Below are 21,640 nucleotides of genomic sequence, written 5' to 3'. Positions count from 1 at the left end.
GGGGGGCTTTCTCTGTTGCCTCTTTTTAAAGTTAAAACTTTAAAACATCAGTGATGATCCTGACTAGTCTTTATCCTTCCAGGATTGACCCAGTGGTCACTTTCCCTGTGGCTTCCACCAGCTCAAGCCAGTGTCACTGTCACTCAGTTGTCTGGATGGCTGGGGAGGAAAAATCCCTTCCCTGTGTACAGTCTGGGATCAGTCCTGTGTCAGCTGAATGTGATCTGCTGCCTTCAGCCCCTCAGAGCCCCAGCCTGCCTCTCCCCAGCCCAGCCTGGGATTGGCATTCACTGTCAGGTACCTGCTTCCTGCATTCAGAGTATGGGACGTGTCAGCCTGGCATTCCCAGCTCAGCTCTTGGGGGCAAGGCAGGTCATGACTTATGAGTTTTAGCATTAAATAGAGAATTTCCTCTAGATGTGTGCAATAAGACAATGGCACTGACCTGTGATCCTGGCATTGAGCAGCGTTAATGACTCCCCTTTGCAGGTAATAAGCAGCAAATGTACACATTTTGGGGAGATCTGAATATTTTTTCTTCCTTTTAAGACTGCTGTCTTCCTAGGCCAGACTTAATTAGTAGACCTCATTATTTCCTGAAATGTAACTTGACTTCCATTGAATGAGAATTGTTCAGTGGATGGGGAGCAGCAGAGCGGTGCTGCAATATTCATATTGTTTTAATTGCAACATTAACATTTCATGCCGCTCTTGGCACACTTTCAGGTGCGGCCCTTTAGCTCAATACAACACTGTGAAAGGCTGGATCAGAACAATTAGGATGGAGTGACTGGGTTTCTGGATTTTCTTTCTTTTTTTTTTTCCCTTCTATTTTAGTGAACATAAGCTTGGATTCAGTTCCCATCACTCCTTTTGTTGGGCAGAGCAGGGAGTCAAGCACCCCTGGGGTGTAAATCCTTTTTTTTTCTTTTTTTTTTGGAATAAGGGATGTGCTGTAGTGCATGTTTGAATTGTCCTTTTGTGGAGCTGAGGCCCCACAGGTACAAGCGATACGTGATCCACCAGGCTGATGGCACCTCCTGGGACTTGACCTTTGCTGGGTGAATCAGTCAAGTCCCAAAATGAGTCTGGCCAGCCGGGCCAGTGTCACCACGTGTGAGCTGGAGGGAAAAAGGCTCTTTCTCACTTCTCAGTTACTTCCAGGGCTCTGGAAGGCCTGAGGCTGGAAATGACATTGTGAACAGATAACGACTGGGTCAGTGCAGATCCTAAATGAGCACAGATCCCTGCTCTGTCTGCATATTGCATATAGGGTTTGGCTTTCCTGCAGCAGGGTCAGACAACCCTGAAATGCTGAGCTCAGCCTCAGCAAGCTCTGGTCACCTTTGCTGCCTTGCCAGGTACCCTATGCTTTGCCCTTAAACTTCCCCATATCAGAGAGCAGTGAAGAGTGACAGGAGTTCCTGGCAAAAGCAACTCTGGATTCCACCCTGGAACAGCCTAACGAGGGTCTCCTAATTAGGTCACTGGAAGGGGCTGAGCAAGGAAGGCCAGCCAGCAAGCCTAGTCAGTGGCTTCTTGGTGTTGTTCTCCAAAGGTTGTATCACACTGTGAGATATGTGAACTTTAATTGACTTCAAAGGAGAACCAAGAGGCTGTTGTGTCCCCTTCAGCCTTTAAGAGGAAGAGGAAGGGTCTCTGTGGCTGCCTCTGTCCTGCTGAGAAAGGATAGCCATGCCACTGGCTCCAGCTTGCAGATCCATATGGGAGCTGGTGTGTGGGTCTGGTGGACAGCAAGGACTTGTGTGTGGAGGAACAGGCTCCCTCTCACTCACAGCAAGTGCCACTAATCAGTCAACCTGCTAATGGGTAGCTTGATGTGTAAGTGATCCTGCTCAGAGCTCAGCGGGCGGCTGCTCGGGCTCTGGGCTGCCTTCCTGGTGTTTGCTGGCAGCAGCCTGTGGATGAAACATCTTGCTGGAAGGTGAAATCTCTGTCAGTGTGGCAGAGAGGCAATGGGAGGGTTGTGGGGAAAAGGGAGCTGGTCTGCCCATCAGTGCTTCTCCTTGGAGCTGGGCGTGTCCCTTCCATTTTAGGCAGCGGCTGAACTCAACCGTAAGTGTGGGACGGCAATTAAAGTTGGAAATGTGGCAGGACCTTGGCTTGGCCACTAGAGGAAGGGCAAGGGAAGGGCACATATTCCATTTTCAAGGGCTTTCCAAGGGCTAACATGGCATATTAGCTGGCTGGCTCTCCTATGAGCTAAAAAGGCTTGAAACCTTCTCCAGCTAGTACTGTGTGCAGTGGGATCCATGAAATCTCATCTCCTGTGGATGTACAGTTTGGGTTTGGAGTCTCTGGTGTCTAGTAAGCTGTTTGTGCTGAATGGAGCATCTCCCCTTCCCGGGATATTTATAGCCTCTCTCTCTCTCTCCCACGCAGATTGTCTGATGTCTAATAAGGGATGATACACTACAGTTTGGAAGGTGCTAATGATGTCTCTCCTCTGATAGTCGATTCCCATGAAATTTATAGACTCTGACTGTCTCCAAGACCTCTGTTTCTCTGTCACATCAGGTTGAAATCTGTTTGCAGTGTCAGAAGTTGCTGGGGAGTGGGCAGAGGACAGACTGATGCAGCAGGATTGCATATGCTTTGCACTTCTTAGGAAACTAGGCTGAAAATGCGACCAGCTCTGTTTCCTGCAGATCTGGGGTGGGGGGCAGCTGTGGCTCAGATCACGGAATTGTGTGTTTGGGAAAGCAAGCTGGTTGTGTGGGAGGAAAGTGATGAGCTCAGAGACTACCCAGGAGGAGGAGTGCTCAGCCTCCACTGCCATGCTGTGGGTTCCTCAGGCGCATTCGAGCTGCCTGGGGTGACCAGCGAGTGCAGAGCGTGGCCTCTTGTGGGAAACAGCCCCCGAGGAGGATAAACGAGCCAGTCCAGAGCTCGTGGCTGGTGTGAAGAATTGCCTGGCTAAAGGATAATGAATGCCACAGCAGGAGACAGAGCGTTTCTCTGAGGCCATTCATCCCCTTTATCACCCCGCTAACAAGCCCCAGAGCGCCTCTGGAGAGAGTTCTCTGGAGCAGCACCATCCCTCAGCCGTGCTGCTGGCTGGGTGCTGGGAGTCAGGGGCACAGAAAACCACAGACCACCCCCCCAAACAGCAGCCCTGAATTTGGGTGTCAGCAGTGAGGACAGTGCTGTGGCTTTGCTGGTGTGGAGCCCATGCCCTCCTTTGTGCCGTGCTTGGTGCCACCTGAGAGATCTGGATGTCAAAGCCAAGCATCCGTGTTTTTTTAAAGTACTTCTGGGCAGCACCTGCAGCACCCTTAGGAGCATTGCTCGATCCTAACTCCCAGCTTGTCTGAGATGTAAGATTTATAAGATTTATACAAGACCCAGGAGGAGTTTGGGGCCGCCGGCACGGAGGTGAGTTGGTTCTGCTTCACTTGCGGCACAGCTGAGCCCGTGCGTGAGCCTTGTGCGAGGAGGAAAGGGCAGGAGTGATGTGCTCTTGGTAAGAGCTAATAAAAGCTAATTCATCCCTTTGCTCCGAGACAGTAGGAAGCATTAGTGGCTGGCTGAGTGCCTCCTCCACTGCGGCAGCGTGCTGGGTGCCTCCGCCTTCCCCCTGGCTGGGAGCAGAGCGTGTCCTCCCGTGGAGGGGAAGGCGTCTCTGTCGGAGCTGCACCGTCTGCAGCTGCGTCAGCAGGCAGCCCGTGGGGCTCTCTGTAGCTGGCATCCCTCCTGGGAAGAGAAACCAGCCTGAAAACCTGGGCAGGTGGGTGTGGAAATGAGGATGGACATCCCTCCGGTAATCTGGACTTCTGCTCCAGGCAAATGCCTTTGGCTCTGCCCCAGGGCTTGGGCTACAGCTCATGGGAGCAGAGCAAAGCACCATCCCGGATTTTAGCTGGGCTATAGGAGACCCTCAAAAAGGCTGGAGCCGTTTGTGCCCAAGGGGGTGAACAAATAGGTTGGAATACCTTCACCAGACATCTTGTGTGCTCACCTTGTGTGCTGCATGTGCAGGTACGTGCTGTGCCACCCTGCATGCCCACCTGCCAGAGTGATTTGTGTCTGCACGGGGCACAGTGGGTGAGCATCAAGTAGAACTAATTGCCAGTAATTGAAAGTTTTTTCCTTTTTTCCTCCTGTTTGTTTTCTTAATTTCTCCTTCTTATCCTCCTCCAGGTTTGGCTGTTGGAGGATGCATTTTGTGTGGTCCACGGTAAGAAGAGAAAGCAAACAGGAGAGTCTGTGTTGTGTCTGTGTGTCCTCAACAAATGCTGGTGGTGTTTTGTAGGGGCAAAAAAAAAGAGAAGAAGAGCTGCAAAGCTTTGCAGATGAAGAGGGCCGTGATGTGTAATTGGGTTGTTCCAGTGAAGGCAGCAACAGCAGGGAAGCAGCAGTTGGTGGGGATGGTCTGGAGTGTGTCTGCAGAGCTGTGGAGCAGAGGAGAAAGTGTGTCTTGGAGGTGGGTATCTCCTTGAGAGTGAGCAGCACACCAGCAAGAGGATTGTAACCCTAATTTTTTCTCTCCATTTTTTTATCAGGAGGTCTCCAAGCATTTTAAAAGGAAGCTAACACCACAGATTGGAAAACTTTACATTTTGAGGCTTCAGTGACTGGTTTAGAGCCAGCCAGAGGAACCTGTGAGTGCTGAGCCCTCACACTCTCCTCCCAAACCATTTGCACTCCAGACCTTGGCCTCTCTCCCAGGCCCCTGTGCTGGCCAGACTGATGCTGGGGAGCTCACTGGAGGCCAGTCTTGTCCCATAGGGTGGAGGCAGGACATGTTGCCACCTGTGGCCACTGCCATCAGCTGGACTGGCTCTGGGAGGGAGGATGCTGGCACAACAAGTGGCCCTTCAAAATGGGGTTGGATTTATAGGGGTGCACTCTAGTCCCAGTCTGTGAGGCCCCTGTTTCTGCCCTGACCTCTCTCAGCATTTTGGGAGGAGTTCACTTACAATTTCAAAACATGTGGTGCTTTTTCTTCTTTTTGCCCAGCACCACTAAGTGTCGAGTTGAAGGGAAATACAATACATCACCTTCCTCGTGGGCTGCCATTCAGCCAAGAGTAACAGAGATTAGCCTTCAATCACAGAGGGGCCAGAGCTGAAGGAAACCTTCCCGAGGACACGCTGGAGAAACATTTTCATTAGTGGAGGAGAAGCTGACGGAGATGGAGTGGCCCTTCACCTCAGCTGCCAGACCTCTCGCCTGCCTGGCGTTAACAGGACAGGGAGATGCTAATGGAGGAGCTGGTGCCAGCTGCAAGTCTTTAAGTGCTGTCTGTATCCAGATGTGAGGAACAGCTGTGACACAGCAAAGCAGTGCTTTTAGAGCCTGGTGGGGGTGGGTTTGTTTGGGGGTTTTTTCCCTGCCTGTGAGCGCTCACTGCTGGAAGCAAAGTGGCTCTCAGTTAAAAGGGAGAAATGCGTGCTGGGCCACATACCAGAATGGATACCCTGGCATGGGCCAGAAAATGATGTCCTTGGGGGATAAGGTCCATAGATCCAGGAGATATCATGGTCTCTGCCTCCTGCAACACGTTTTGCAATTTTAACAGGACTGCCTTAGTGGTAGTGGAGGCTTTCTCTGCTCCATGGAAAGCTGTTCCACAGCCTGCTGTTGCAGGCATTTGCTCTTATTTTGCATCCCCCCAGAGCAGTTGAGGTACCCAGGGTTCACTTTTGCTACTGATGTCTCCTTTGTGTTGAAGAAACACCCCCTGGACCCCAGCTGGATGCCTGGCACAGACCTGTCTGTCCTGGTTACTGGGAATTAGCCAGCAGGATCCCTGCAGCCACATCTGCCGTCCCCCACCACCTCACCTCCCTGGGGCTGGCGTGCTCCTGACAAAGGCAGGCTCCATCTCTTTCACTCACAGCTGAAGGATGCCTTGCCTGGTCCTGTCTTGCAGGTTGGAGGGAAATCGTTTTAATTTGTGTGGCACATTCCTTTGGGCGGGAGGTGGGGGGAGAAAAGAAACAAACAAAAAAAAATCCAACAGAAACTCTGGCTGTTCTGGGTATTTTTAGCTGTTTGCAAAGGACCATTAATATCTCTTTCTCTTTTTTTTTTTTTTTTTTTTGTTTTTAACTCCCTGCAGACCGTTCTCTCTCGGGGGCTGCCTGTGGTGCTGCATTAACAGCACATCTCTGTGTTGAAGGTAAGCAGGTTCTCAGTTTTCTGAGAGACTCCCAGGGAGCCTCATCTCTTCCTGCATGCCCACCGTGTGCACAGCCCTCTGAGAAGGGGCTCCCTGGCTGGGAGGGTGAAGGCTCAGAGATATTCACGCCTTCTGGGATGGGTTTTATCAGGAATGGGATTTAAGCTTCCTGAGAGGGAGGTGGCACAGCCTGGCAGCCAGGGAATTGGGTTGGAACACCAAATCAAATGTGGCTTCTGGTTTTGGAGCATTCTCACATTAAGGTACTTCTCATATCACCCTTCTCCCTTTCAGAACTGAGTGCAGCCAAAATGAGAGGAAAACCCAGCTCCTGAGCATTTTTCCCCCCACAATGCCTTCACCTGGCTTGTATTCCCTTTTCTCCTACAATCTCAGCTGGCTGAGTTTCAGTGCCAGCCTATTGAAAGGAAAGGCACGTGCTGGCTTATGGAGGGAGAGAGACCTGAGACAGGATAAATCTGGAGGCAATGAGATTGGGGGGAGGCAAGTCAGCTGCTCTGACACTTTTATTATGGAGCCAGGCTGCTTGGGAATGAATCTTTCTTGAAATGTGTTGCTGGATGACATTTCTGCCAGGTCTCGGCAGTAACCTTCTCCAAGCCTTGCTGCCCAGCCCTGTGCTTGCCTTTCCTTGGGACAGAGAGAAGGAATATCATCTAGAAATGCCACGGGCTCCATACACCTCCAGTCAGTTTGAAGACACATGGACTTTGGCACCAGAAGCTCCTCAAGCTTTGGTGACTTACAGCTGCATGTGTTGTTTTGCAAAGGAGGTGTCGGCCCTTATGTTTCTCATTTCAGAAACAATGAGGATATAACAGAGACCAAAATGAAATCCTCCCTGGAGTTGCCAAGAATGATGGATAACTGCAAGAAAATATTATTCTATGGCTCTGGAAAAGGAAGATCTACTGTCTTAGTAACCTGGTAATGAGGTAGTGGCTCTGCTCCGTGCAGAGGCTGGGAGCCAGGGGAGATTTGGGGTTACAAAGAGGGCTGGACAGAGTTTGCTGCCCTCTCAGCTCCTTTCCTGTATCACTGTCAACTTAGATTTCACATCAAGAGGGTGATGTTATGCCTGGCAGTGACAACAGCAGAATGTCACTGGCAGAGGTGAAATCTTTCCCTCCGTGAGGGTAATTCTTCCTTTCCCTTCCCCTTCGCTTATGTCAAGGACCTCTGGCTCCCTGTGCCGAGTGGGCCATGTACACATGCTGCTCAGGGGACAACACATTCTGTGCTGAGCTTCACTTTTCCTGCTGTCTTGGTAAGCAGCTCTGTGTCACCGATGCCTCTTGGCTGCGTGGTGACCCAGGACAAAGGGAAACCCCTTGTTACTGTCTGAGAGAAATTGGGGCCATTGGAAGCTGCCGTGTTTGCCATCGTGGCAGCACTGCTCAGAGTGCTCCTCTGCCATGCTGGCACACTTATATCATCGTCAGCTTTGCCAGGGATGTCCCTTCAGAGACCATTTGTGCTCTTCAGGGGCCAGGTCTGAGCTAGGTCAGAGTCTGAGGGGCAGACTTACACATGTTAAAGGGTAATGTCCCCCACAGGCTGTCTCTCACCTCCTCTGAACAGCAGCTGATCTTGCAGGAGTGTGCCTGTGCCCACCCTCTCCGGCAGCCCCTCTGCCAGCTTCTGTCCCCAAGGGCTGGTTCAGCAAAGCGTAGTGTTGTTCTGGGTCCAGCTTCCATTTTCTAGCTAGTTATGGAGGAGAGGATGAAGGTTGTTGCTGCTGCTGCCAGGCCACACTAGAAAATAGGCAGGGGACCAGCCTCTTAGTGCCCTTAAAGATCCAAGAGTTTAATCTGACCCTGGCTCTCTCTTAGCCCTGAACCTGTTGTGTCTTTTCCAGCTGGTGCCCAAGCCTCTCTTTGTTATTTTTATTTTTTTTTCCCCTTTTCTCCTCACCTTATGAAAAATGGCTTTCCCATCTGCATCTGTCAGGAGTGTGCCGAGTTGGGGGTACGGCTCAGTGAATATACAAACGCGCGGTTGGACCGTGGCCCCCCTGACAGGCTGGAGATGAATTCCAAACGTGCAGGGAGAAGAGCTCCTGCTGCCTCTGATGGTTGTTTTTCTTATCCCGAGGAGGTGTGAGAATCGCCTTTGGGAGCAGTGCTTCCTTCTGCTCCCGTTCTGCCTTTACCAAGGATCAGTTCTCTGCCATCCATCATCAGACGAGCCCTCTCCTCGCTCCCACGTCTCAGCTGCTGATGGCAGTGCTGGAGAAGGGGGAAACTGTTTTATCCTGCTTTTCACTACCATCCTTTTTCCTCTCCCTTTTGCATCCCACCTCCTAGGCCTCTATTACAAGGCAATTGGCAGGCTGGGGCTGGAGGGCACTTGCCTTTTCTTGCTGATCCAGGTAGAGGGGAGGGGATGGTTTCATATAATCATTGGATATCCTGAGTTGGAAGGGACCCACGAGGATCATTAAGTCCAACTCTTAGACCTGCACAGGACAGCCCAGCAATTCCACCCTGTCCCTGAGAGTGTTGTCTGAATACTTTTTGAACTCTGTCGGGCTTGGAGCCGTGCCCTCTACTCTGGGGACCTGTTCAGTGCACCACCACCCTCTGAGTGAAGAACCTTTTCCTAATATCCAGCCTAAACCTGCCCTGACAGAGCTTCATGCTGTTCCCTTGAGTCTTGTCACTGGTCACCAGTTTGACCTTACCCAGGGGGCTTAAAATGTCATTTTGATTGGAGTTTTTCAGAGGTGTTGTGCGTGACTCCATGTAAGATGCACTGAAAGCACCCCAGTGCTCCTGCACGTCTCAGCCTTCCCCTGCTGCAGGTGACCAGAGCTCTGGGGCTCTGCAAGGAGGAATTCACCGTCTCTGAGTTGTGGAACTCTGCAGGGTCGCTCAGGTACCCAAAGAGAGATGACAGCCTGCCCTGACAGCCATGAATTTGCTGAGCTCTTTTCCTGCCTGTTGGCTTTCTGCAGTGAGGTACACGAGCTGCTTCCCTGGCCTTGATGTGCAGAGAAGCTTTCAGCCAGGTGGGCTCAGAGGAGCAGGCAGGCAGAAAATGAAATGAGTGTCTCCATGCTCTTGCCACAGCTATCTGGTCAAGGAGGGGAACTTTCTGGGTGGGCAGACCCCCTCTTTGGCAGGAGGAGAGAGCAGGCAGCTTGAGCTGAGCTGGTTTTTTTGACAAGCAGATGGATGTTCAGTGGGGACCCAAGAAAACCCTCTCGCTCCAGGCTATCTGTGAGCCCTCCAAACCAGAGCGTTGTGCTGACACAAAAGCATCGCTCCGTTGATGCTCAGCTTGAATTGCCTCTTCCAGGCGCCTGATTCGGGACACAGCGACCGTCCCCTCCTGCCACCAGCTCCCGGGAGGAGCCAGCTGCCTGCCTGCAACCGGGCGAGGATGGAGCCGGAGCCGTGGAGCAGCGAGGAGGGAGGGAGGCGAGCGACGGCAGCTTCCTCCGGCATCTCCACACCGCGGGGCTCTTGGCGAGCGAGTGCTCGTCTGCTTTGAAAGCTCTTAGTGCTCCTGCAGGTGGGAGCCAATTTGTCTGCTTTCCTGCCCAGGTGCCATCTGTTTGTAGGATTGCCTGTGCGGTGGATGAGCACGACGGGGATGGCGAAGGGAAAGGGCTGCTGGGCTGGGAAAGATGAGCCTAAAACTTTCCTTGAGTATCTTCAGCGCTTCTGGCTGCCGTTGTTCTCTCTCCCCTGCATCGCAGCGGGGAAATCGGAGCCTGTCATTTGCTGTTCCCGGAGCGTAGAGGGGAGCTGAGGCACTGCTAATAGCAAACTATCATTCTAATGCTAATTTCCTACCATTAGCTCAGGCTGGGGGAGGCTCAGCCTGGGTGGAGGGAAGCCATTAGCAGATGGAGAAGGGGAGATGTGTGCGGATTTGTTCTGCACCCCCAGAAGGGATTTTCAGAGGGCAGATGATTAACCACCACTGGGCAAATTGGTAACACGAGCTAGGTTCAGTCTCTGGTGGACGTGGGAGGAAGGGAGAGGATGCTTTGTTCCAAGTTGTCCTTCCTCTAGGGATTTCCTGAGTGCTTCAGGCTTTGGCTTGAGTCTGGTCTTAGCTGCTTGTTGCCAGCCTTCGTGTGTTGTGACCCAAGGGATGCTCAGAGCGCTGGCAGGGCTGCAGCTGGTGGCACCAATGTCCTTTCAACAAAGGAGCCGAGCAGGGTTGGGTTTAGCTGCTGTCTTTTTGGGAGGAGCTTCCCAGTTCAGGAGCCTGGACATCCATGTTTGGTGGCAGGCTTCGAAGCAGGGAAATTTTGAATCCACCCTTGAGATACCCAAGAGCTAAAAAAGAAACCTGTCCTTTTGCCATGGGAGCAAACCCAGATGCCCCAAGCTGGAGACATGTCAGGAGAAACTGGGGCTGAGTTTGGAATTGTGAAGGAAAATGAACTATTTCCCTGCCCTTTCCAGAGGTGAGCATTCCTACATCCAGCCTCTTCATCAGTCTCCTCTAGACAAGTGGAAGAGCCTGTGCTGCTCCCTGGACTGGTGAGGTGCCTGGGAGCTTCTGGGGTGTGTGTAGAAGGTGATTGGCTACAGTAGGACTGTAGGGCCTGTTTGGAATTCTTTGGGCAACAGTCAGAGAGGTTTCTCTACCATTCCTAGACCAGCTTGGAAACCTTGGGACTAAAGGGGTGCAAGCTGTGCCTGGCTGGGAAGAAACTGGTTGCCTGCTACTGAGGACAACGATGTTTGAAGGCAAGGGCCCAGTAGTGTCCTGATCTTGGTGATCCTGAAGACCCAGCAGCCTGTCTGTGGTGATCTAGACCACTGGCTTCATCATTTCATAGGGAAGCATACAAGGATTTTTTTTAAAACCGCTTTAAGACCGTTTTAAAACTCTTCTGTCATCTAGCAGAGATGCAGTGGAGGGACAAAAGCAGCCACAATAAACCAGGAACTGGTTAAATGGCAAAGGGGGAGTAAGGCAAGAAGGGACTATCCTGCCAGGAGGACAATAGCACAAGGCTCCATTAGCAGAACAGCACTGCTCACTGTGGTTACCAGCTATCAGATCCATCCCGGTGTGGAGCATGACTCACTGTTGTTTAAGAAGCTATTTCCATCTGAAAAAAAACAGCTCCTACCTTTTCTAGAGACTCTTCCCTGCCTTGTTTGAAGAGAGAAGCAAAAAAGTGAAGGGCTACTTTTTCCTAGTCAAGGAGGCTCAAACAAACTTTCCCTCAAGTAGCTGAGCAAGGAAATCAGCACATTATGTGTTCTCGAGAATAATACAATCAAAGTAGTTGGGGGGGGGGGAAAGTAAGAATAAAATAGCATTGCTTTTCCCAGTTCAGCACTTTGAATAATGAGCTTACAAGCCAGAGGCAGAGCTCCCAGGAGTGGAGCTGTGTTCAGGAGATGGACACAAGTGTCTCGGATGGGCCCGGATCTGAAGCCATCTCTCTCTCTAATTTTCTACATCAGTGAGAACACAGCACAGCACCATCGATCATAGTCAACCTCCCCTCAAAAGCCACCTCCTGCCTCTCTGTATGGCAGGTCCCCCTCTGCTCCTGTCCCCGCTGGGGACCGCAGGTGTCCCGGACAACAGCGCTGCCGGCACATTTCCCTCACAGGAGGGTTCTTCCTCCTCGTGTTCGAGCCTGCTTGTGTTTCTGCCTTTCTCCTTCCTCCACCCCTAGCACCTGTTCCTCAACGGTGCTTCATTTCCAGATGTGTCTCCCCCTCCTGGAGTCAGGAAAGGCCAAATACTCCTTTAATCCCCGATGAGGAGAAGGTGTGGAGCTGCCTGTCCCGGTAAACCTGCTGTGTGCTGCCAGGGGGAGGGGTGAGTGTGGTTTTAGTGCCTGTACTGCTCATCCAGGGTCAAAGAGGTTGGACTTCGCAGCTTCCCTGAGGCCATCAGGGCATGTTCTGGGGATTGCTGGTACTGGGACTGGCTCCTTCTCCCCAGCTCTGGGCGTGGAGCACCTAAAGGGATCATCATTCACGCTGGGCTGGTGGTGCGATGCAGCAGTTTCTGGTCCCTCGTTTCTCCTTCTGTGAAGTCCTCTCTGCTCCTTCCTGGCCTGGCCAGGTGTTTCCGCCAGACCCAGGGGCACCAGTTTGGCAGGAGCACTGGTGATGGGGCTCCGCCTGGGCAGGCCAAGGCCAGGCACTTCTAGGCTGGCCAGAGGGTGATGGGATGTGGGTTTGTGCTTGTGGCTGTTCCTTCTGCTGGAGCGTGGACACAGCTGGTGGGTTCGGTGCCTCTTGCTACTTCATCTGTCTCATGTGCTCTTGCTCAGCTGTGGTGGCTCTCAGACCTACCAAAACCTGGCTGAATGTCATGACACAAAAGTGGTTTTCCAGCCCTGTTTCTGGCTTCATGGGCTCAAGCACTAGCTAGAAAACCAAGGACTGAGCTTCTTTCTTGAGCACAGCCCTAGAGAGGAGCATCTTCTGAAGAAACTCTTGCAATTGCCATCTCCCTCTCAGCCTTTTCACTGGCTTCTGAGAGCTGCAGAGCATCCTTGACCTCTGTCTCAGGCATGGTTTCCTGCATGTATCAGCCCTGCTCCAGTGTTGTGGAGCTATTGCTGGCATCTGTAATAGCTATGTTGTTTACTTCCCAAGTGCCTGCCCTTTCCGTAATGAGCTGTAATTCATCCTGGTTTATACAGGGCTCGGAGATACCTGGAGCGAGGAGGGTGTGCCATTAAACCACCTTCTAGGCTGCTCTCTGGACCTGGGATTGCTGATCTCCTGGAGATGTAAAACAAGGAGGACAAGGGGGACCAGATGGAAATGGGGAATAATTACCTTGCAGGGTTTTTGCCCAGGGCTGGTTGGGTTGGGAACTGCTGTGAGCTGACACACAGGTGCAGATGGATGGTTACGGCACACAGGGCAGAGGGATGAAAGATGCCTTTTTAAAGCATCTGCCTTCCTCTCTTCCTCTGTTTTATAACCTGTTTTTATAGAGACTGCACGAGGAACACATTTTTTTTATTAGCAGCTTGGGAGTGGAGAGTAATAAAGATTAATTTTTTTAAATAATTCCTTGCATTATCTTTTAATTTCCTGTGGCAGGGTTTGACTTTTAAATCTGCAAATGGTCTTTACTGCTAATGTGCTCATCAGTTCAGAAGCAGCAGCCAAAGGAGCTGTGGGACTTGGTGAAGGTGGGAAAGGCCCCAGGGTTGAGCCTGCAGTCCCAGAAGAGGCTGTTCCATGGGCTATTCCCTGGCCAGAAGGACCCTTTCAGGTCCACAGCTGTATCTGCATCCCAGGAAGACTTGGAGAGGTCTGATCTGCACTGCAGCTCACGGTGTCCATTTTGCTCCCTTCCACTGATGGTAATGGTGAAGCTCCCATGAGGAGAAGGAGGGAAGCCTGGTGGCCATGCTGTGCTGCTGTGGGCGATAGATCCTTGCTGGCCTCCACCCAGGATGGTGTGTCCTGCTGGAACCTGTGCTGAGCGGTGTGGGAGGGTGGGCACAGGGGTTGTCCAGACCAATGGCCTTGCTGGCATTAAGGGAAGGTGGCTACAGGACTGGGGAGGGGGGAGATGTCAGGAAGGGGGTGAAGTGTGGGAGAGAAGTGACCGCACTCAGGATCTGATAGAAAAGACTCTCTCTGTCCCCTGCATCCACACTGTCCTTCCCAGCCTCCACGAGCACAGAAGACCTGATGCTCTGCTGGGCTTTAACCTGCTTGGGAGACTGGTTTACACTGGAACTGGACAGAAGTGATGCCCAGCATGCAGAGAGCCCAGCCCCAGCTTACTTTGACCACTGACCTTTCTCTCATAGCTTGTTCTTCATCACATGGCCACTCTGGTGGCTCAAATTTGCTCTGAACTTCTGATCTCCCTGAGGAGAATGTGAAGGAGGCAGAGAGCAGCCGTTTGGAGAACCAGCCACTGTGGACAGGAGCGTTTTGGCTCACACAGGTACGAAAGCAGCTGTAGCTCAAGTGCCTGGTGTGGGCTTTGGGAAGGCAGAGGGGAAGCTGAGGGAGAGGGGGAGCACAGCTGGAGCATTGACTGAGTCCTGGAAAGGCATTTAATGGGATTACATCACTGCAGTGTTGGAACCAGGACTGGGATGAGAGTTTATGGAGGTGCCTGGGAGCACTGTGACCCAGACTGCTCCTGGCTCCCTCTGCCAGATGCCATCTGGAGCAGGCTCTGTGCACGCCTGGGTGTCTGTGTGCCTTGGCAGCCCTGATGGCCAGCTCTGCTGACCCAGCGTGGGAGGGCTGTGCTCTCCCTCCTCCTAGTGCTTGGAAGAGTGTGCAGGGGATCTCCAGGCTTGATCCAGCCTGATCCAGCCTCGCTGCTGCTCCCACACCTCCCCTTGCTCCTGGGAAGAGGGGAAGCCCACCTCAGCCCATCCCCAGGTCAGTTGGCCCGTGCCAGGTCACCTGTGTTTGTTGGCATTTCTCTGGGCAAAGCTGTCCCTGATGAGGTCTGGGTTTGTGGGCACAGTGCAGGGGATGTGGAAGGGCTGCCTTTGGATCTGTGTGACTGCCTGGCACCAGGAATCCTGCCTGCAGCACTAAATGTGGTTTGGGTTCTGGTTTTGTACTTTGGCAGCAGGCTGAGCTCTCATCCTGCTGGCCAGGCTTCATCAGACTGGAACCTCTGGTGTCCAAGGGAGTGCCAAAAAGCTTTGGTGCCTGTGGCTTGTGCATGTTTTGGGTGGGAAAGCATTCCTTTCTTTGGATTCTCCAGTTATTGAAGGCTTGGACCAAGAAAAAGGACCCTGCCCTCTGCCAGTCAAAGATGACAGAAGCACGATGTGGGTGCTCCTGATCTCAGGGGGGAAACGGAGGCACAAAGAGGTGACTTGATGCCTGTACAGCTGCCAACCCCCATGTCCCAACGTGCTACAAATAACTACAGCTCTGAGTTGTTGTTTTGCAGCCAAAAGAAGCATCATTTTTTAAAGTTCCCAGGCGTCAGGAAAACAGGGGAGAGGGGGGTGCAGTTCCTGATTGTCAATATCTGTCCAAATGCAGAAGCCTCTGCTGTTGTGGTGGGTTCTTTTTTTACCTTCTGAAGTTAGAGAGAGAAAAATGGAAATAAAAAGCAACAGGGAGAGAGCTGTTAAAAAGCTTAAAGCTGTCACAAGGCATTGGTTAGTTTATGTGCAGCGAAGTATACAAACAAGTTTTCAGCTTGTTGGTTGCAGCCAAGGAGCAGGCTTTCTTTTTTGTGTGATAAATATGTTTTATGGGTCTTTTATGGGATTTTTTTAAAATGCCTGTCCCGATAAATTATTTACCAGGGTAATAAAAGATCAAGGAAATTGTTTCAACCCTATCACTGAGCATCTAAATCCCAAACTTTTACTGGGGTGGAAGGACCCTCTGAATTCCTGTGTCCTTATGAAAGATGGTCCAGGTGTGCTGCAGTGTTCTTCTGAAGGCCAGGTCCCCGGCCACACTGGCACTCCATGTATATCCAGAAGGTCCCAGAGGCTTGACATTGGTTTTCCATCCCCTCAGCATCTATTCCTGGAGATGAATAGTGTTTCCCTCCGCCGCTGCAAATCTCTTGGTAGTGTCTGACTCTTTATTTAGGCTTCCAAAAGGCCTCAGAAGTTTAATGGTCCTTTCTGGGGTGAAATGGGAGGTAGGAATTGCTTAGAGAGCAGGGAGGAGTTTGAAGAACGTCCTCGGCTGCTGCAGCACAGGCTGGAAAGACAGTCATGTCTTCTTGCAGGCAGCAGGGACCTCCTCCCACTCCAGGTGGCTGGATGGGTTTGTTCCTCCTTGCTTAGTATCCACCTCTGCACAGGGGAAGGGACAGGTTCCACTGGCTTGGTCTCCATGGCAGACAAACCCAGAATAGTCTTTGCAGAGGTGAAATAAAAATTGATGCTGTTTTTCAGCCACGAAGTCTATAAATACATCTTTTTTGGGCATTGGAGTAGGCTTTGAGGTGTTGTCAGTCCCTCTCTCTGCTCCTCCCAAGAGGAAGGTAAGGGCTGGGGATCCTATTAAAGGTTCCCCCCTCAGGACAGGGAAAATCCTTCAGCTCCAGCCCAGACTTTCTATAGTAAGTGGGATTAAGTGTTACCTCTGGTAGGGTTTAAAACATCCAGTTGTTAATGTGCTGGCTTTTGTGAGGACTCTGGTTGGGAGAGATGTATCCCTGTGTGGTAAGCTGGTCATAAATAAATTTAGATGGGGTTTTAGAAGCAATTTCTGAGGCTTGAAAGAGATCCTTCCGGAGTGGCCCTCAAAAGGGCTGGTGGGTGGGAAGGGACAGCCACTGTTTCAAGATAGCTCTCAATATTCATGGGAAGGATTATTCACTCAGAGGCTTTCCAGAGGGGAGAGTCCTTGTGTATCTGATGTGTTGAAGCGAGACTGGATTGATCTTTGTTTGTGCTGTCTTTGGTTTATGTTAATCCCTCGCTTCAGGGTGTCTGCTCCCCTCTGCAGGGTCCAGGGAGGAATCCTCTTCTCCCTTGGTGCCTAATTTGGCTCCTGTGTTTGGTGGTGGCCCTGTCTCTCTCTGAGGTAGTGGAGAGTGGCCACATCTGGGGACAGGGAGCAATATCCTTAGTCAGCCAACAGGGAGCACAGAGCTTTATTTGGCTTCCTTCTGGTGCCTGGAGGCTTCCTCAGATCTTACAGTTTTGTGAAATAATTCCTCTGCAGTCACGAGGCTCTAGGAAATTCACAGAGCTGCTAATCTTCCTTGTTTGCTTCCTATGCTATGTTACAGTGGTGGCTTTTGGACTTCCCTTGGGCTGGCCCTGCAGCCTGAGGCATGGCTGTGTCTCCAGGTCTATCAGAAGCACGGGGATGGAGACTCTGGGCAGCTCCTGGATGTCCTGTTCTGCCCTTCTACCCCTCTCATCTGAGAGCTGGGCCAGGAGGAACAGCCCTGTGGCATCCATTCCCTGGTGGCTGCCAAAGTTCTGGGGTCTGTTGGCTGCACCCCAGAGGGTGTCAGTGCTGGTGCCCACTTTTGTGAGTGGGCTAAGTCAGGCTGAGGGCTCCAAGCCCATGAATCATTAAGGCTTTAGCCTGGGAAAAGCTTAAATTAGTGCTGTGTGTTGTAGTGGGGGATGTTTGCTGGGGTCAAGGCCCTGTGGTTTGGCTTGTAGGCTGGCAGCTGGGGACCAGGTTTTGGAGCAGGCTTTGCATCACAGGGAGCAGAGGCTGGAACAGTGTCTGATGTTCGGCTTTAAAGAAGAAAAAAGGACTCATCTCCCCACATCCCTCTTATTAATTATAAACACGTCCCACTAGTTTGGGAACGGATGCCATAAATTTAAATGAGGGTTGAGCCGGCACAGGGCAGGTGCAAGAGGCCCGGATGGTGTGTGTAGGCCAGGCTTAGAAGCTCCTCCTGCTCACTCCAGACTGTGCAGCACGACTCCGCTGACTTCGGTGGCATTTCCTCCTGGCTCTCCTCCTCGTGATGGGAATTGGACTGCACGTAATTGAAAAGGATGGAGCGTCTGCCAGCAGACTGTGAGCCACATTCCCCTTGGCAGCTTGAGCTCGCTGGTCGAGGACGGGGGAGACAGGCTAGGGCAGACACCTGGGTTGGGGGGAGATGAGCCTCAGCATCGCGGGGATCCCAAATCCATCTCCATCTCAAGCTCCCTGGCCGTGGTTTCCCGCTGTGCAGGGGTTGCCCGTGCCCGGAGGGGGGTTGATGTCTCACGCTGCTGGTGCATGAGCAGTAATTTGCTCTTACTCGTGATCTCCCCCACACTGGCACCAGGACAGACATGTGAACAGCTGCTCCTCCAGCAGCTTTCTGAACCGAGGACTTGAACTTGAAAAGCATCCTGTGATCCGTCCGGCTGCTGCTGACCCCGGGCTTTGCACCCCTGCCCGGGCATCAGTCAAGAGCAACTGAAGGAGGTAAAAGGCTCCTGGGGTTTGTGTGGTCCTGAACACTAACAAGAGCTCATCACACACGAACGGTGCAGGGGGCCTTGGTGTAAGGCCAGTGATCAAGATGCGAGGGCGTTGTAAATCCGGCACCTACAAAGACGGGGGAACAAAGCCGGGCAGGATCTGCATTTCAAAGAGGGTTGTTTCTGCAGCGCTGGAGCTGCCGTGCTCCTGCTGCCAAGGCAGAGACCAAGCTGTTTGAACTGCGGTCTCTGGGAGCCTGTAAACCACCAGCTCCACGCTCAGGGCACGGTTAAAGGAAAGCTGTGTGACCCCGCACTAATTGCACGGAGGCCTGTTGGGCACAGCTCTGCCTTACACGGGCTGCAGCAGATGAAGATGTCTTGGAGCTGGGCTTTGCTTTCAAGTGTTCATGGTCCCTCACTCGGCTGCTAATGACAGAAGCGTCCCTGCCACCGACTCACAGAATCATAGAATATCCTGAGTTGGAAAGGAGCCACAAGGATCATCGAGTCCAACTCCTGGCCCTGCACAGGACAACCCGAGTCAAGGCTGGCCGTGCCAGCACTGGGAGATTCTCTTAGGGAGAGCCAGTTCCTGCCTCAAAAGCTTGTGGTCCGGGCAGGAAGGGCAGTCATGGGAGTAGGAAATGAAATAAGATCCAGTGGTGATGAAATGATTTGGTTTTGTCTTCCAGTTATGGCAGGGATTGAGTCAGGAATGACTGGACACAGCCAGAGCTTGGCCATGGTCTCTGGACACAGTGGCCTCCTTCACTACAAATGGCTTTTTTTTTTTTTTTAATGGGGTTATTTTTGGCTGTGAATTGGTTTTTTTCTGTTGGTATTTTATGGAAGGGGAAATTCTAGAGTGTGGGTGGTTTTGAGCAGTATAGCACCATTTGAATTTCTCTTTGCTGGCCAACTTGGTGGGAGATGGAACATCTTCTTCCCAGCCTTGCTGGCTGACATCACACTCCCAGGGCAGCTGCTTCCCTGGGGGAAGAGGGAGCACCAGGAAATCCCAATTTCTGAGTGATTCCAACCTGCCCTGCCTCACATGGAGCCACGACAGTCCCAAGGTGATGGGTGAGCAGAGCTCTGGGTTCCTTAGTGGCCTTGCTGCCATCAAGACCCTCCCAGACGAAACCAGGAGCAGGATTTTGATGTCTGGCTTTTGTTGGAACCTTGTGTGCCTCAGAGGGACTGGAAAGAAGGACAATTACAGGGAGAGATGCTTCCTCTAGGAAGCAAAATTAAATAGAGCAAGGAGGTGGCTGGACATAGGAAGTGAGGCAGTTCAGTGTGTCCACCCATCACCAAACTGAGTGGGAAGCAAGGATGGTTTTGTGAATAAAACTCTGTGTGTCCTGATCAGGCACCTGTCCAGGTCACTGCTGTGCAGTTATTTACATCTCAGAGGGCACCACCAGGGAAACTAAAAAAAAAAAACAAACAAAAAAAAGGAAAGAAAGAAAATGCCATCTGTGTCGCTAAACCCCCTCAGTTCACTTGGGCTGTGGTCCAGAAAAGCACTTAAGCGTGTGTGAACGCCTCCCTGGGCAGCAGCGTGTGGCATCCCTGCCCAGGGCAGGTCAGAGGGGGCTTGGCTGTTGATTTTGGGAACCAGGCATCACAGGGAGGAGCCCCTGCCTCTCAGCACCCTCATGAGATGCTCTGCAAGGTAACCCCCCTTGGCCATTCCCGATCCGATTGCAGCTCGGCTGCAAAGTTTCTGCATTTTTACTTTTGTTCCTCAGTTAAGTGGCCCTGCCTGTGAGAAGTTGAAACCTTCCTGGAAATGAGGACTCCTTCCTACTGGGATGGCTGGAGACCCACAGGATGTCACCCTCAGGCAGGGCGTCTTGCCTTGGAAAAACAAATACTTTGGGGTCTCTGGAATGTTCCTCTCCAGAAACACCCAAGCCAGGTGGGGTGGGCTTCTCCTCTGGCTCATTGAGCTAATCTAGAGAGCAGAAGGATGATGAGACTCAGAATGGCCACCACCGTGGTAACAAGGGGCAGGACAAGAACAGACATCCTCAAGTTGCACCAGGGGAGATTTAGATTGAATATCGGGGAAAATTTGTTCACTGAAAGAGTGGTTAAGCACTGGAACGGGGATATGGTGAATCACCATTCTTGGAAGTGTTCGAGAAACGTGTAGGTGTGGCACTTGGGCACATGGTTTAGTGATGGGCTTGGCAGTGCTGGGTTAATGGTTGGATTCGATGATCTTACAGCTCTTTTCCAACCTTAATGATTCCATGATTCCACGATTGCCAGGCTGCCCTGGTCTGCTGTGACAGGGCACGTGGCCGAGTACCACTCTGGTGGTCGCTGCCACCACCGTGGAGACATCACAGAACCCACCCTGTGCTGGCTGTCACCGTGCAGGGCATCACACCACCAGCACCACTTGTGCATTTGCTGTTTTACAAACCTTGGCCGGGTCGTTAGCGGAGGAAGGAAATAAAAAAGCAAGGGCTCCAAATGGGTCCCAGAGGGAATCCCTGTAGCAATTAGCTTTATACTTGAAAACATATTTCCAGTCTTTACTGCCTGCTCTCTGTATTTGAAATAATTTTCTACCCAATAAACTTTAGTAGCCCCCAAACATAATTTCAGCGGAGCATTAATTAACAACAAGGTGACCCAGCGGTTCACAGCTGAGCAAAACCTGATGCATCTCAAGGCAGCCAGGCAGTATTTCCTTGGGGCTCACCAGGGCAGCACGTGGAGGTAGGAGCTTTATATAGGACATTACCTAAGGCCTGGCTGGCCCCAGGGCAGTCTGGGCTCTGAGGTGCTGACAGGCACCTTCTGCACTGGATGATCACACTGGAATTGGAGACTTGCAAAGCTCTGGTCTGTTTTTTGGTCCTTTGTAAAGAATAATTTTGGATATCTATTGGGCTTGAAAAGGTATCTAAACCTGAAAAAAACCCCACTTAACATTCCTGGTGCCTTGTGGCAGGGAGTTTCAGGGGCTGGACATGTGCACTGTATCCCTTGAGCTGTGGTGCAATTGCTCACCTTACTTGTGATTTCCATCCCTGTGGGTGCATTAACCAGCAGGACCAGCTGAAAATCCCTGGTGGCTCCTTGCCTGCTGCTCCCTTGGCTTAATTCACCCTGGAGGGAAGCACAAGCCTGGAGGTTCCTGGTTGCTTCTGGGGATCCAAGCCATTGGATCAAAGCCGGTGAAGGCTCCTGGGCTGGGGAAAGCATCAGGTGGAGAAGGAATACGGACTCGCTGTGCCATGTAGTGCTTGTGCAGCTGGAGCTGGGCTCTCCTGAGCTCAGTTAACCCAGTCCTAAATTGCCTCTGGGACTTGTTCCCACACAGAGAGTGAGTGAGGATGTGGGAGCATCTCCAAGGAGATTGGATCTGCAGGTCTGGAGCTCACTGTGGGCTGGTGGAGAAGGATGCACTGGTGTGATGCCTTCAGCGGGACTCAGCTGTCCATCTGGGAAATGATGAGCCATGACCATCAGGGTGGGGACCCTGCTGGTTGCCACCATTGTGGAGGTAACCAGGGCACGGATCCAGTGCTTCCCAGTCTCTGAGCACGAGGTGAGCGTGTAATCTCCTGCTTAACAGAGAGGGGAGGTGGCATTACAGGCTGCTG

The 21,640-nt window shown here is 51.9% G+C and overlaps 1 long non-coding RNA gene across 4 annotated transcripts in view; it reads left to right on the top strand.

Moving 5' to 3' along the window:
* Positions 1 to 13,179, top strand: part of LOC113998194 — a 71,425-nt gene extending 58,246 nt beyond the window's left edge. For 3 of the 4 annotated variants that reach the window (XR_005564562.1, XR_005564561.1, XR_005564563.1), the window contains 6 exons: positions 4,162 to 4,198; positions 4,274 to 4,444; positions 4,524 to 4,622; positions 4,981 to 5,277; positions 6,086 to 6,145; positions 6,968 to 13,179. This is a non-coding gene — a long non-coding RNA (uncharacterized LOC113998194). The remainder of the gene's footprint in view (positions 1 to 4,161; positions 4,199 to 4,273; positions 4,445 to 4,523; positions 4,623 to 4,980; positions 5,278 to 6,085; positions 6,146 to 6,967) is intronic. The other variant, XR_005564565.1, reaches the window with a different exon arrangement.
* The last annotated feature ends 8,461 nt before the right edge of the window (positions 13,180 to 21,640 follow it).

The sequence above is a fragment of the Pipra filicauda genome, unplaced genomic scaffold (genome assembly GCF_003945595.2).
Source record: "Pipra filicauda isolate LSUMZ 115617 unplaced genomic scaffold, ASM394559v2 scaffold114_size2234877_pilon, whole genome shotgun sequence".
Classification (NCBI taxonomy): Eukaryota; Metazoa; Chordata; class Aves; order Passeriformes; family Pipridae; genus Pipra; species Pipra filicauda.
This window is presented reverse-complemented; position numbering and strand designations above follow the sequence as displayed.